This window comes from Asparagus officinalis, chromosome 10, assembly GCF_001876935.1.
Source record: "Asparagus officinalis chromosome 10, Aspof.V1, whole genome shotgun sequence".
NCBI lineage: Eukaryota > Viridiplantae > Streptophyta > Magnoliopsida > Asparagales > Asparagaceae > Asparagus > Asparagus officinalis.
In genome coordinates this window covers 22,524,962-22,542,064 of record NC_033803.1, presented here as the reverse complement: position 1 = coordinate 22,542,064, position 17,103 = coordinate 22,524,962, and positions in this window count along the sequence as shown.

Here is a 17,103-nt window from a genome sequence, read left to right as displayed (position 1 = left end):
AATTAACAATCACAGAAATTCAGAAATCAGAATTTGCATAATTGATGGACTACAATCAACCATCGATGATCATTAATGGACCATCGATGGTCGTGACCCGCCATCGATGGTCTGGACGCGAAAAGATTTTAAGATTTAATCTCAGCCATTCATTGATAGTTTTGAACTTCTATCAAAACTCTAATTAAATGATCTCTTTGAAATGTATTCAAGATCTATTTAAAGGGGAATTGAGAAAGAGAATTTAACAACAAGAAGAGTTGAGATATTATTCTAGGGTTTGAGAAAGAGCATCTGATTTGAGAATTTAAACCCAGGAGCCTCGTTCAACTTCTTCTCATCGCGTTCATCATCAAAGAATTATTTCAGCGAGGAGAAATTCACTTTGCGTTCAACTTTAACTTCACTTCTTCACGATCGTTATCTACATTGGTTTAAAGAACGGTTTAATAAAGGGCTGTAAGATTGTTCTTTTGTGCTCTAATTGTTTTGGTTGATTGTTTTTCAAACTTGTGAATTTGACGATATACTCAAACCAAGGTAAGTAAGGGTTGACATACTCAAACCTGGTTGATTGAGGGTTGGCTAGTTAGGAGTAGGATCTTCTGGTCATTGTGAAAAGTTAGATTAGATGACTAGTTTCGGATAAATTTCAAGGCGTGGTCTTTGAAGCCTACTGAATCGGGTTATAATTCAAGTGAACTCTAATCATAGTGAGGAAGGCCCTCATAAAAAGGAAGAGTGGACATAAGATTTTGATTAAAAATCTCGCATGTTCCTATGTTGATCTACTTTTAGTTTTTACTTATTATATTTTTGATGTTTATTCTAATTTAGTCGAAAAATTGTCGCAATCATATTCACCCTCTTTTAGGCTTGGATCCCAATTCCAACAAGTTGTATCAGAGCATCATTACCCATCTTTAGGTGTCACAACCTTGGGTAGAGATATCAAGCTTTACCATCGCTCCAGCTTTTCCTCAAGGATGCGCCGTCAATCAACCCTCTCTTTTCTATGGCACCAATTACACATATTGGAAAGCATGTATGAGAGCTTTTCTATTGTCTACTAGTTTGGATGTTTGGGAGAATGTAGAATATGGGTATAAGGAACCTACTACTGAGGTAGATGGTGTTACAGTTGTTCAAACCAATGAGAAGTGGACTCCACACAAGATAAACAAATTTATTCTTATAATTCAAAAGCCATGAATGTTTTATTTTGATCTTTTACTACTAAAGAATTTAACCGTATTTCAATTATTCTAATGCACATGAAAATTTGAAAAATACTTGAAATCACACATAAAGAAACTTCATAGGTTAAGGAGGCAAAGCTTGTAATGCTGGTGAGAAAATATGAGAATTTCAAGATGAAGGCCTCCGAGAGCATACAAGAGAAGTTCACTTGATTTACTGATATAGTGAACAAATCAAAAGCTTCACAGAAGGAGTACGATAACAAGGACCTATGCAAAATCAATTCTTTATCTTGAGATTGAAACCAAAAGTAACAGCAATAAAAGAACTTTAGAAGTTTTCTAAACTTTCACTTGATGAACTTTTAGGCAGTCTCATCATTTATGAAGTCTAGCTAAAAGAAAGAGAAGATACATCAGAAGAAGATTTGAAGAAGAAGTCGTTAGCCTTACGAGCAAAAAAGGAGAAATCTAGATCAAAGAAGAAGATGGAATCAGATTCATGTTCAAAAGATGAAGATGATCAATCTCTGCTTCTTGCAGAAGGGTTCAAGTCTTTTTTAAAGTCAAAGAAAGGACAAAATTTTCTTCAGAAAAACAGAATCAATTTACTAAGGGTATGTTTGGCAATCAATGTGTTTTTTGTTTTGTTTTTGTAAAAAACACCATGCAATGGTGTTTCTTTTTCAAATGTGTTTTAAAAATACCATTTTGGTCAAACTAGTTTGACCATTTATATAGCGACAGTAGGCGAGCGACGACGGCTTAGATGAAAAAACAGAATCTCAAAACACCTTTTTGGTGTTTTGAGAAAAGTATTTAATTTTTAGATTTTATAAAGGGACAAGTCAAAAAAACGTCCCGGTTGCCAAACACGTTTCTTTGTTTTTGTTAAAAAAAAGGCGAGCGGGCGACGACGGCTTAGATGAAAAAACAGAATCTCAAAACACCTTTTTGGTGTTTTGAGAAAAGTATTTAATTTTTAGATTTTATAAAGGGACAAGTCAAAAAAACGTCCCGGTTGCCAAACACGTTTCTTTGTTTTTGTTAAAAAAAAAGAAACGACAAAAATGCCACAGTTGCTAAACGTTTCCTAAACAAGTAAACAATTATTCCTCAAGTGATTCTGAAACCAGACATATCTATTATAATTGCAGGAAACTAAGTCACTATAAGAATCAATGCCCTTTGTATAGAATGGAAAAAAAGGAGGATAACAGTCTTAAAGTTACAACTTGTGATTTGACAGATGAGGGTGAGTTTGAAATTGAGACAAGTGAAGATGAAAAATAAGTGAATAAGTGTCTTACAGGAAGAGGCGCACTATTTTCAGATTCAGGCCAAAGTAACACAAGTGGGTCTGATGGTGAGTATTTGGATGAGGAAGTATTCCTTCTTATGATTAGCTTTCTTCTAAGTATTAAAAGATGCTAATTCATTTGAGAAATATTACTTATAAATATAAAAAAACTAAAAAGAAGAATACAAACTTGAATAAAGAAAATAAACTTCTATCAAAGAAAGTTAAATTTTCTTCTTCAATTTTAAATTCAGTTGATTCAACCTCTTTTGAGTGCATAAATATTCTGAATTACAAAATTAAATTTCTTGTTTATCTAAACAACTTGAAAATATTCAATATGAAAAGAAAAATTAGTTGCTAGGATAAATGAGTTATTTTGTGATTTGTCATCTGAACAGACTAAGTTTGAAACTCGACGCACAATAATTATTTCCAAAAATGAACAACTAAATACTAAAACTAATGATTAGGCTCAAAAAGTCTTAACAAAGTCCTTTTCAATCAACGATTTGTAAAAGCTAAAATTGGACTTGGTTATTCATATTCTGAAAAACATAAAAAGTTTCAACCTCCTTTTGTGAAGGGTAATAATCTTGGTTGTTTTGATCCAATTCACAATAGAACTTATCATTCCATATGCTCATTATGTAGAAAAATTGGACATGTTTCGATAAGTTATCATATGAGATATAAGATTAAAACCGTCAAATAGATTTGGTTATTGCAAGGCCTTATTGCTAACTAATATGGACCAATGTGGATACCTAGGTCACAATTACCTGCCTTTATGTAGACTTACAGATCGACTAGGAATTGAGGCGACACACGGTGGTTGCTTAAAGATTCAAGTTATCAACTTCAATCCTTGGTATGTATTATGAGGAGATATAGGTTTGATATTTTTTTCAATATGTTATCTCCTCATACAAGTAAGTTTCCTAACCTTTTATCTCTTCATACGGGTAAGTTTCCTAACTTTGTAAAGTATTGGTTTTCATCACAAAAAAAAAAGGAACCATCAAATATTTTCTTATATGTTTATCTTTACCCCATTTTGTATATCCTCTCTAAACATCCTTTGTTTTTTCATTTTTGTGGTGGATTTCATTGTTTTTTGTCATTGTTATCATCATCATCATCACCTATTCCTTATTGTTGATTCAAATCAAATCAAGAGGTAACTTTCAAAACCCTAGTTTTTGAAGTTTGATTATTTCTTATGGTTTTTACATGTACTTTTGTTATTAAGACTTGTGTAGATGAATGATGAATGAGTTTTAGTATAGTTTAGAACATAAATTTTTGAGTTGTATATGAGTTTTAAACGGTTCGGGGCAAAACTCGTTGGTTTCAGTTCATAGACCATCGATGATCGAAGAATACCATCGATGGTGTATTGAATGGTGTCTTGGATCATCGATGGTTGTCAGGAAACCATTGATGAGATATAGGCTGAAATTGCTATTTTTGACCCTATTTCACATTTTACTCAATTTCTTTGGTTCTAAACTATCTTATGAATAATCTCTATACCAATATATGTTTTTCGGACTTTGTAGAGAATGTCGTTCGACAAAAGAGCTTGATCTTCACAATTTTCATCTCAAGAGTTGCTTGAGAAATATCAGAAGCTGCATATCATATATGAGAGAGGATTAGATGAGAGACATTTATAGGATTATATGAGTGTGATAGGGCTTTTATATGTAGTCTTATGAAGGGAAAAGGAAGGGAGCAAGCCAATATCTCTTAGGTTCAGGAGTTCTACATGAACTACAACCGGCCTTATGGATCTTCAGAGGCTAAAATTGTAGTGAGAGGACGTGAGATTATGATTACTGTTGATTACATCCATAGGATTCTTCGTCTACCACTGCCACAGCGGGGATGCCACGATGTATTTATATATTTTGATAACATCTCTATAAGTTCTAAGGATTACAACTGCATGGCTAAGTTCCTTGCAGCTAAATCTTTCTCCAGTGTATTCAACTCAAGTTATCTAAAACCTGAGTATATTCTTTTCAATTTCTTTCTCAATTTTGATCTCTATCCTAGTGCTGCTTACACTACTTTATTGGTTAGAGATGTCATCTATTTATACTGAATTGCCGAGGGTCAATCATTTGATCATGTACATAATATTTTTGTATGGATGTCATCTATGTTAGACCCTAGAGGGGAGGGGGGGGGTGATTAGGGTCTTATGCTAATCTAATCCGATTATATGCCAATTAAAATTAATTAACAAGTTATCCTAGCAAGTATGAAATACCACAAGATATATGAGCTAGGATAAGTAATGTAAACAATGAGATATATCTTATATGATAAAAATATATGCAAGGATATATAAACTAACACAAGGGTAAACAAAATGAAACAAGATAGAGGATGATATGAATAATGAGACAATAGCGATATGAGCAATGAGCACAAATATAAATAAACGCCAAAGCACACTCAAACACAATCAAATGATCACGGAGTTCGGACCTTCTGTCCTACGTCTCCGCTCCCCACTCCCGGGGAGAAATCCACTATCACAATCGGGTTTTCTACGCTCACCCGAATAACGTTTACACCTCATAGTGTCGGTTTTCAACGCTCACCGAACAATGCTCACTCCTCACACTCGGTTTTCTAGTTCACTGAAAACTTCACAATACACTCGGTTTTCTAGCTCACCGAAAACCTTACAATCTCACAATGTAACAATAAATGATTTGTTCTCTCATACAAAGGGAGAACTCAATTAAGCACAACTCAAAGTTACAATCTCTCACAACCCTAATATACTATGTATGCAAATACAATAAGCTCAAAGTGGGTGTGTGTAACAATGAGTGAAATCAAAATCAAACTAAACTCAATTAAAAAATCTAGCTTAAGAACAATGATAATCAAACAAGTATATAAATGTAAAGCTAGAGTTTGAGTTTAGAAAACTTCTCAATTGATAACAAGAGATGGAGGGAGGATAGTTGGAAGCTCAAACTTCAATAGATAATCTCCTCAAGCTCTTGTGGAATTTGATTCACAAAATCGAAACACTCAAATGCTTAAAAGCTTATAAACACACTTAAACCAAACTTAAACCTTGTTTAAAACTCTTTAAACTTATTTAAAACATTTTTTTGGTCACTTCAGAAGTTAGAGGGCAAGGGGTATATATAGGATCATAAGGCAAAACCCAAAAACCCAAGAAAACAAAGCAAAAAAGAAAAAATAACGGATATATCAAAATCTGAAAATTATAGTCGTTATGAGGTCGTCGGTCGACTGAAAAAATACATCAGTCGACTGATGACCTCGTTTGGTGAAAAACAGATTTTACAGAGAGCTGGAATTTTGCGTATCTTGTTTTGTAAAATCAATTAAAAATAGTAAATGAACTCCATTAATTATGAAATTTTGAGGGACGTTTCTAAACATGTAGATGAACAAGTTAGAAAAATAATTTCTCAAATATCACTTCCTAATTGTGAGAAATAATTGATTGAACACAGACATTACAGATACCGAAAACTGCTGAAACATCCAACTTTGTAAAATCGATTTGACACAGTAAAACATCTCCATGTGATTTCATATTTATAAACATGAAAACCCAAAACAAAACACATGTATGTATATATATAACTATATATATGCATAGAAACCATAACTTATGTATATATATATAACTATATATATATATACGAAGAAACCAATAAAAGTGTGTGTATAGATATTGAGCTTAACGTACTTAACACACATAATATAAAACCTAAATTAGATTACCCAAGCTTGATCTTGATCTTCATTGTAGCTCAACTTGGTACGCTGTGCGGATGAAGCTGAACTTGGATCTTGAACTTGAATTGCATAAGCTTCACTTACTATTCCGCCAACCTCTATTTGATATGATCGTTGAAGCTCTATTCCATCCATCCTCCAACTACGTTGTTTGTCTATAATAAATAAGAAAACACAAATACTAGACAAACAACATTAGTGGTAAATTATTTGTTAAACATCATCAAAACAAGAAGGCCAACAATCTCCCCCTTTTTGATGATGACAAACAATTTATAAAAAGAGATATATACATGAAGGAAATGAATATATAATTTATAATTCACATGCATATAAACAAGAAAGAATATACTCACAATATTTCTCCCCTTTGACAACATCAAAAAGGGGACAAAAGAATTAAGAGAGCGAAAGCTCCCCCTATCAATAAGCATAGGTGAGTATAAATACAAACATAGAATAGGGAATAGCTCCCCCTATCAAAATGCCATATAAAATATATACAATAAAGATCAAGGTAAAACATGTGAGCAAGCATACATGAATATGCTAAATATCACTCACATACAAAAAGATAACGAGAACACATATAAATATATCAATATGAAAATAGTTTCTCATTAACAAAAACATAAAGATCAAAAATAGATTTATGAAATTAAAAGAAAAGGAACATGAAAATCATGTAAAAGGTTTTCAAATGAAGACAAATCAACCAATGAAATCATAAATCACAAGTAAATCATATAAGAACATAAAACCAAATCATCATTGATCTTAAAAAAACAAGAGAGGCAACCATATCTAGCTCTTGAGCTAATCCGGTAAACAAGATTTAGGAATAAACACCCAATAATCCGGGGGGTTAAATAAATACAAAACCTCTCATCAAAACAAAACAAATAATCATGAAAACAAAAGATTTTATCAATTAAAAATTATTTTCACATAAAAAGATTTCAAAGCATAATTTTCAAAACCAAGACAAAGAAAAATAAAAATACTAAAATTGTTGGTTTAAAATCAAATTTGTTTTGGTACCCAAGTAATGTTGGTACCAAACGGTTTAGGGACATGACCCCTATCATTTAAGCTCAAAGCCCTAGGGTTATAAACCCGTTTGGGCGCATATGGTGCACTAACATGGTCAAAGCAATATTCACTCAAATGACCCTTCCGATTGTAATTTGTGCAATGAAAGAGATACATTTGTTTTTGTGGACCATTAGCTCGTGCACGGGAATCATTTGCAAATAAAGATTTTTCTTTTAAATTATATCGCAAATGAGAAGCATCATTAAACAAAGGTGGTTTACTTGAGAAATTTGGCAAGTTTGAATATTTTTTCAAATCATAACAAAACTTCGCCAAATGGCCAAATTTACCACAAACATCACATTTAAAAACATGTGGTCTACTAGAAACATTTGGCAAATGAGATTTCTTTTTCAAATCAAAACAATATTCGGCTAAATGACCAAAACGACCACAATGATCACATCTATACACATGAGCATGCTTATGATGAACAATGGGTGCATGTGAGTGTACATGTGATGAAGAAGCTACATGAGATGCACAAGGAGCATTGACATTTTTATGTTTGTGTGCATCATAGCAAAATTTAGCTAGATGGCCTTTACGGTCGCAAATAGAGCACTGGTAAATTTTACTATATATGTGTGCATGATGAGTGGATAATTTCTTAGACTTGACACACATATCCATAAGCCTCTTATGATTATCAAAGCATATTTTCAAAGTTGAATCTAAAGATGAAATGCGATTATTCATAAGATTCAAATCTTCATTTTTAGGCACATATGCATTTTTAGAAGTAGAACATAAATAGTCATTTATAAAGGAAGCAGTATCATTTTGTATGTTCTCTACTTCTAACATGGCATTATTTTTTTCATGAGTCAAGTTAGCAATATCCAATTTCAAATTTTTATTTTCCAAATTTAACATATCATTGTTTTCTTGAAGAGCAATACTTTCTTGAGAAATGATATCAAATTTGGAAGCTAACTTCTCATGATCGGATTTTAAATCTTCATGCTTGCTTTTTAAATCAATAAAATTATTTTGCAATTTCTTGTAGGCATGCAATAGTTTCTCACTAGCACAAGCAAGTTCATCATTAGGTAAATCATTAATAGATTCGAACTCGCAAACCTCACTAGGGCTATCGCCTAGTGCACGTATGCATGAAGCTCCTTTTGAACTTGAAGCGGGATCCTCCAAAGCTTGTTGGATCGCCTCTAAGTCCCCTTGATGTGTTTCTATAAATTTCTAAAGTTTGTAAGCACTATCAAAATGAACAAACTTGTTAGACATAGATGAATTAAAAGCATTTAGCAAATATTCTAACAAAATATTGTTCATTGTAAACATACTATGATCATTCTTATTCCACTTGGATTTCTCCAAAGTGGGCACAATATAAGCATCATCTATAATTTCCCATAAATCAAAGTGTTTAGATTGAACAAAAAGTTTAAATCTAACACACCATTGGGCATAGGGGAAATTATCTAATCTAGGAGCAATATTGATGGCATAACCTAAACCATGCATATCCATAATATAAAAGGCAAGCAAGATACAAATAAAGCTCAAAATTAGATTAGCACAATAAGCTAACTTGGATCTTTAACTCAAGGCGATTAGACCTTAAATCAAAGAGCACCAAGCTCTGATACCAATTGTTAGACCCTAGAGGGGGGGTGATTAGGGTCTTATGCTAATCTAATCCGATTAAATGCCAATTAAAATTAATTAACAAGTTGTATTCTTGCAAGATAGATATACAAGAGTTATGTGCAAGAATAAGCAAAATGAACAAAGGTAAATATCCTAGCAATGAGATATACTATGAGATATATGCAAGGATATACAAATTAACACAAAGAACGCCAAAGCACACTCAAACAAGCAATATGATCACGGAGTTCGGACCTTCCGTCCTACGTCTCCGCTCCCCACTCCCGGGGAGAAATCCACTATCACAACCGGGTTTTCTACGTTCACCCGAATAACGTTTACACCTCACAGTGTCGGTTTTCAACGCTCACCGAACAACGCTCACTCCTCACACTCGGTTTCCTAGTTCACCGAAAACTTCACAACACACTCGGTTTTCTAGCTCACCGAAAACCTTACAATCTCACAATGTAACAATAAATGATTTGTTCTCTCACACAAGGGGAGAACTCAATTAAGCACAACTCAAAGTTATAATCTCTCACAACCCTAATATACTATGTATACAAATACAATAAAGCTCAAGTGGGTGTGTGTAAACAAAGAGATAAATCAAATCTAAACTCAATATAAAACTAGCTTTAATAGAAATGATAATCAACAAATAATTATAAATAAAAGCTAGAGTTGAGTTTAGGAAAACTTCTCTAGATGACAAGAGAGAGAGATGGATTGAATGCCCAAAATACAATTGATAATCTCCTCAAGCTCTTGTAAAACTTTCTTCATAAACCAAACCCTTAAACAAGCTTAAAATAAGCTTAAACTCTTTTTAAAACTCTTTAAAACATTCTCTTGTTGTCTATGGAGCTGAAGGTAAAATGGGGTATTTATACAAACCCCAAAGCCAAGAGAAAGCCAAGAAAAAGACCAAAAAACCACTCTGCAACGGCTCTAAAAATAGCCGTTGGAACTGAGTTGACAGTGCGGCGGTCGACCGCTGCGGTCGACCACGAGCAACGAAAAACAGTCAAAAGAAATCTGGACAAGCGGCGGTCGACCGACCGCGAAAGTCTCTGAACTCGCTACGGTCGATCGCCACGGTCGACCGTGAGCCAACAAGAACTATTCTGAGTTCTGAACTCATAGGCGGTCGACCGTGGCGGTCGACCGTGGCGGTCGACCGCGAACAATTACAACAGAAAAACAGGTTTGAAAACAGATTTTTTGACTTTTAGAAAATTGTTAAAAATAACAAATGAAGTCCAAAAATTATAAAACTTTAGGAAATGTATATACACATGTAAATGAACATGTTGCAAAAAGAATTTTCCAAATTGCATTTTCCATTTGTGAAAAATCATCATTTTGTAAAAATAGTCCAAAACACGAAAATGTAAACATGTGAATTTTGACATTAGGCTAAACCATGTTTTGAAACTTTGCACAATGATTATATAGACTTAATAAAATATGTATATGATTATTGTTAAGTCCAAAAACTAAGAAAATAATATTTTCACAAAATTGCATATTCTATGCAATGTTTTCAAAAACACAATAGTAAATATGAAATATGTGATTTCATATTTATAAACATGAAAACCCAAAACCATGCATGTATATAAATATATATAACTATATATATGCATAGAAACCAAAACTTATGTATATATATAACTATATATATATACGAAGAAACCAATAAAAGTGTGTGTATAGATATTGAGCTTAACGTACTTAACACACATAATATAAAACCTAAATTAGATTACCCAAGCTTGATCTTGATCTTCATTGTAGCTCAACTTGGTACGCTGTGCGGATGAAGCTAAACTTGGATCTTGAACTTGAATTGCATAAGCTTCACCTACTATTCCGCCAACCTCCATTTGATATGATCGTTGAAGCTCTATTCCATCAATCCTCCAACTATGTTGTTTGTCTATAATAAATAAGAAAACACAAATACTAGACAAACAACATTAGTAGTAAATTATTTGTTAAACATCATCAAAACAAGAAGGCCAACAATCTATTGCTTTGAGTGCTAGGGAGATGGTTGAGAAGAAGAATAAGCAGATCACAAAGCTAATCTATTCCTTCCTGATCACTCACTTCTGCAAGGATCAAAGGATTCATGTTTCACCTTCTGATCAGATGGAGAAGGGAAGAGTTGTCATACGTGATGAGACTAGCAAAAAAAGCTTAGGGGCGAGAGGAAAGGGAGAGTCCTCAATTGGTCAATCATCAAGGTCCCACCATGAAGGAGATGATCTTCCAGGCTCTTCATTTGGTGGTGATTCTCAATGGATTCTGGATTTAATGGGAGAGAGGATGGAGCAGATACACATGGAGATGAGGATGTAGTACCAGTATTACAATGCATCTCTCCGGTACTTGATGAGAGCAAATCGACGATCTGATCCTACACTTCCCACACCACCATTCTACAGAGATTTTGTGCTTGAGGTAGCCCGTGGATATGGTCGAGAGGAGATAGAGAGAGATGGCGACTGATTACGATTGTTCTATCTTTTTATTTTCTTAGTTCATGTCTATTTTTCTTTTTTCTTTATTTTACACTTATTTTTCTTTTCTTATTATTTTGGACCTGTATATTCAAATGATGCATGAGGTACACTAGCATGTACTAACTTTTATTTATTTATACTACATATATATTTAGTTAGTTCTTATATGCATGGTCACCTGATCTATTGTATGTACATTTTTTATGTTTCTTCTTTTTTGGTTTTAATTTGATTTTTCTTGATTTTTGATTATTTTTATATATTGAAAATAAAATAAAAATTTATTGTTCTTTTTTTGTTTTCTTATGAAAAATCAAATATAAAATACAATTTATTTTCTTTATTTTAATTTTCTAAAAAATAAAAAAAATTAAAATGTCTATGTGTATGCTTTTACATGAAATATTTAGATATAGTTATCTATTGATATATAGGCATGAGTATATCATATTGGTTCACATATTTTTCACATCTATTTATATTATATGTGCAGACTTAGTTATACATGTATGATTGATAAACATTATGATTCATGATATGTTTTATATTACTTTTTACACCTTAGTATTATCTTATCATGTATAGTTTTGTAAAAGTAAGAATAAAATGTTTCATATGTTGTTCATGAAGTGAGTTTAGATAGATCAAATAGTTTTGTGCTCTATCTATACTTGGATACAACACCAAATTTTTTTTCTATACATGTACAAAGTACATCTATGTTGTAAAACTTCAAGCAAAAAAAGTGCATTCGTGGAAAAATGGTCAAAGACCCACACTACATAAATACACAACAAATTTCGAGTGCATTTGTTAAAAGATGGTAAAAGATGCACACTCGTGGATATGATTGTGTAATATCTCAAAGGTATCTATCCTATGTTAAATATTTTCAATATCTAGAGATGATGTACATCGGCCTCCAAACATTATCGTTCTTCCTTTAAAAACTCCTATATAGTTGAGGTGATAGATCGAGATTTTGGACCAAAAGAAGAAGCTCAAACTAGATATGATATATCTACAGTCATTTTAAGAACTAATATAATTAATTTTTTTTTTGTTTTTACAAACTTTCTATTAATATCTTCATAGTTTGTGTGTGAATTTTAATATGACTTATCATCATGATTCACATGTTTTGAAGGTAAATATTTATCTCTCGTGCTATTTTTTTATAATTTTTTGTGAACTGGTATATATTTCTCTTCTTTTTACCTTTGGATAATTTTTATTTGGATTTTCAGGCATACTGTATATCCTAGGTGTGTTCTTTTTATAACAACAACAAACAGGGGGAAGAAAAGATGGAAATTTGAAAATTTGAAAAGGGAGAAAAAGTGGAGATTTGAAATTTTGAAAATTTTCAAAAATTTTGGTTTGTTTTAAGGGGAGAAAATTTATATGTTTTTTCAAATTTGGAGTTTCTTAAATTGAGGGAAAGTTTTTGGAATCTTGTATTTTTTTCATATATGTATATTTAGAGTGGAACTTTGTATTGCATTTCATACATAAGTTATGGGTTTATTTTGATCTGAATACATATATTTCACCATATTTTACATGTTATATTTTAATTTTTGAAGTTTTGTTATTATAAAAAATGGGAGATTGTAAGAATGTTGATGGGCTAGAATGTTGTTCGTGCAATATCTCTTGTTTGACTAATAATAAAATCTCATTTACTACTGATATATTTATGAGATGATATATTTCAGGTATAAACAGGTATGAACAAGTTGTGGGTCAAAACAATATAAAAATCAACACAAACATTGATTTTAGCATTTAAACCATCGATGATCTACAGTCGACCATCGATGATCACAAGGGTCATCGATGGACATCAATCAATAATCATAGAAATCTAGAAACTAGAATTTACACACCCGATGGACTATAGTCAACCATCAAAGATCATCAACGGACCATCGATAGTCGCGACCCACTATCGATGTTTTAGATGTAATTTGGTAGTTTTGGAAAGATTTTAAGATTCAATATTAGCCGTTCATTGATAGATTTGGACTTTTTTTGGAACTCTGATTAAAGGATCTCTTTCCTATGTTTTTAAAACCTATTTAAAAGGAATTGAGAAAGAGAGTTTAACACCAAGAAGAGAGAAGACAATTGAATAAAAAAAAGAGATCTTATTCTAAGGTTTGAGAGAGTGTTAGATTTGAGAATTTAAACCCCGGAGCCTCGTTCAACTTCTTATCGTCGCGCTCATCATTGAAGAATTATTTAAACGAGGGGAAGTGTGATTTGCGTTTGACTTTAACATCACTTCTTCACGGATCGTCATCTATATTGGCTTGAAGAACAGTTTTATAAAGGGCTGTAAGATTGTTCTTTTGTCCTTTAATTATTTTGGTTGGTTGTTTTCCAAACTTGTGAGTTTGATGGTGTACTCAAGGTAGGCACTCAAGCCAGGATAATTGAGGTTTTGGCTAGCTATGGCTGATTTTTTTTCCAATCATTTTGAAGAGTTAGGTTAGACGATTAGTTTTGGGTAGATTCTAGGGCATGGTTTTTGAAGCCTATCGAATTTGGTTGTGATTCAGGTGAACTCTGCTCATATTGAGGAAGATCATTCTTAAGAAGAAAGAGTGGACATATGATTTTAATCTAAACCACTATAAAAATCTCGTGTGTTCCTATGTTGGTTTTCTTTTAGTTTTTAGCTTATTATATTTCTATTGCTTATTCTGATTTAGTCGAAAAATTGTAGCAGTCCTATTCACAACACCCCCCTGGCCCACTTTAGGCTTGCATCCCAGTTCTAACAAAAAGACCCTCCCACTACATTCTAAAGTTATATTCTAGGTTGAAGTTATAGTTTTATACTCTAAATTTAGAAACCAAAATTGAATATAATACAATCTTATGCGATGTTAAAAATCTTTTTGGTTGACATTCTATTTTCCTCTTGGATTCCCGATGACATCTAATCTTAACATGAATCTCTTGAAAACTTGCAGCCATTGCAAGCCCTATACACCTTCAATAAGGGCATATTTGGTTGATAGGAAGTATGCTAAGTAAGAAGTAAATCAAATCCGTTACATCTAAAATTATGAAATAGGAAGCAGCGGGAGCACTACTTTTTTTGTTTCATAATTTTTTAAAATAGAGAAAATAGTGCTTCATCCATTTCATTTATTTATTTTTGTCTGGTAGCAATTATAAATATTATTAGAAAGAGAGAAAGAGGGTCTTTTGGGATTTTATTTAGAATAAGATAATATCCATGAAATAACAAAAATAATTTTATTCCTAAATTGACTTAATGTTAGCTACTTTCAAGGTACTTCCGAATCTTGAGGGAAGGAAGAAGATTTAAGAAGTGGAGATGACACGTAGGTACCACATCAGCTTTTAGGAAAGACCGGATTCCAAAGAAGTAAACAAATTTTTATTCTCGAAACTAGTAGAAATAGCCCCCTTTTTACAGCTGCTTCATAGCTACTTATGTGCATACAACATGCCCTAAACTCTGACTACAACAAAATTAAGGCGTTTCCTTGCATTCATTACTGAAGAAGAGTTGCACATAGGTAATATTAATCGATGAAGCACAAGTTCTTCATGTCCAACCTCCTCCCAAGAAACAGTTCATCATGTGCTTGGATGCCATCATCTTGAATGCATGAATTACACAATATATTGATTGCTGCCTCATCGTGACAATATAGTGTAGTAAAAAGTTAGGATAGAAATTTAAGATCCAATAACAATCTTCTCCATTAAATCTGTGACCTAACATCAACTCCATAGTAGAGGTAGGCTCATTCTTGATGGCACATTCTAAAGGAAAATTTATGGTCACCTATTCCAGACGGCAAACTCTGTCACGAATCCTTGACGGGTTTTAACATTTCGTCATTAGAAATAAAGTGGGACTGCTTTAGGGGTGCTAAATCATATCCGTATTCGAGGAAATATCTGTAACCGTATCCATTAGGATACATATATGGTTACTCAAATATATAACCGATAGTATATGGCTACGGATATGGTTTTATAATAAAATATTTGAATCCGTATCTGAAATATCTGAATACATATTAGTCATACTATTATGATAGTTTTAATCCTTAGATTATGGGTTTGAGGTTGATTTTGATTATCAAGATGTCTAATATTAGCTTTTCATATATAATTAAATATTAATGAACTCTTTTGTATCATACGAACTATATTTTCCCAAATAGTATCTAGTTTTATCATATTCGTTTTGTGTATCTGATTATATATCTGCATGTATATCCGTATTTGTATCTAATTTTAGCGGATATGGATATGAATTTTTCTTAGCGAGATATATTTGTATCCGTATCCGAGATGGTTAGTGGATTTGAGTATGATAAGTACATATCCGAGCCGTATCCAGACAAAATGCATCTTAGCCCGCACTATTTTAATTGTCGTCAGTAATGAGCTTTCTTATAGTGTTTTGTCGCCAGAAAACCCGTGGGGCCCACTAAAATACCGGAGGGAACTTTCCCTCTGATTAATTTGGTCCCCCAAAATCGAGCCCTCGTTTCCCAGGCAGCTAGAGCTATCCAAACGGGCCGGCCCGACCCTATTCGGGTCGGGTTTCCTAGTCTGATCGGGAAAAATGCCTAGCCCAGACCCGGACTCGAGGTGCCCAGGCCAAAGCGGAGTGGCCCAGATTTTCTTTTTTGGGAAAATTGTGTTAAGACTCCAAAAGCAAAAACTTCATGTGTTGCAGTCCCTTTGACTTTTCCCATGTGTTTTAGCCCTTAAATTAAAGATTTATGTTCTGCAGCCTTTTTTTTAGCAATTATTACATGCCAACTAAGTATATAGAGAGAATAAAAAAATAAAAAAACCTCAAAATGTCTTTATCTCCTCTATTCTTTCATGTTAAGTCTAAAAAGCAAGTTGAATTAGACTTAACATGAAAGTCTAATTTCATGTTAAGTTCAATTTATTTCATGTTAAGTTCAATTTAATTCATGTTAAGTCTAATTTAATTTCTTTTAAGTCTAATTTAAATCATGTTATGTCTAATTCAATTTGTTTCAAGTCTAATTTAATTCATATTAAGTCTAATTCAACTTGTTTTAAGTCTAATTTCATGTTAAGTCCAATTTAATTCATGTTAAGTCTAATTTATTTCCTTTTAAGTCTAATTTAAATCATGTTATGTCTAATTCAAGTTGTTTCAGGTCTAATTTAATTCTTGTTAAGTCTAATTCAACTTGTTTTAAATCTAATTTTATGTTAAGTCCAATTTAACTCATGTTAATTTATTTTAATTCCTTTTAAGTCTAATTTAAATCATGTTATGTCTAATTCAACTTGTTTTAAGTCTAATTTAATATTCCTTTTAAGTCTAATTTAAATCATGTTATGTCTAATTCAACTTGTTTTAAGTCTAATTTAATTAGACTTAACATTAAATTAGACTTAAAATTTTGAATTATACTTAACATGATTTAAATTAGACTTAAAAGGAATTTAACATGATTGAAATTAGATTTAAAAAAGTTAAAATAGACTTAGCATGATTCACGTTAAGTCTAATTTAACTTGT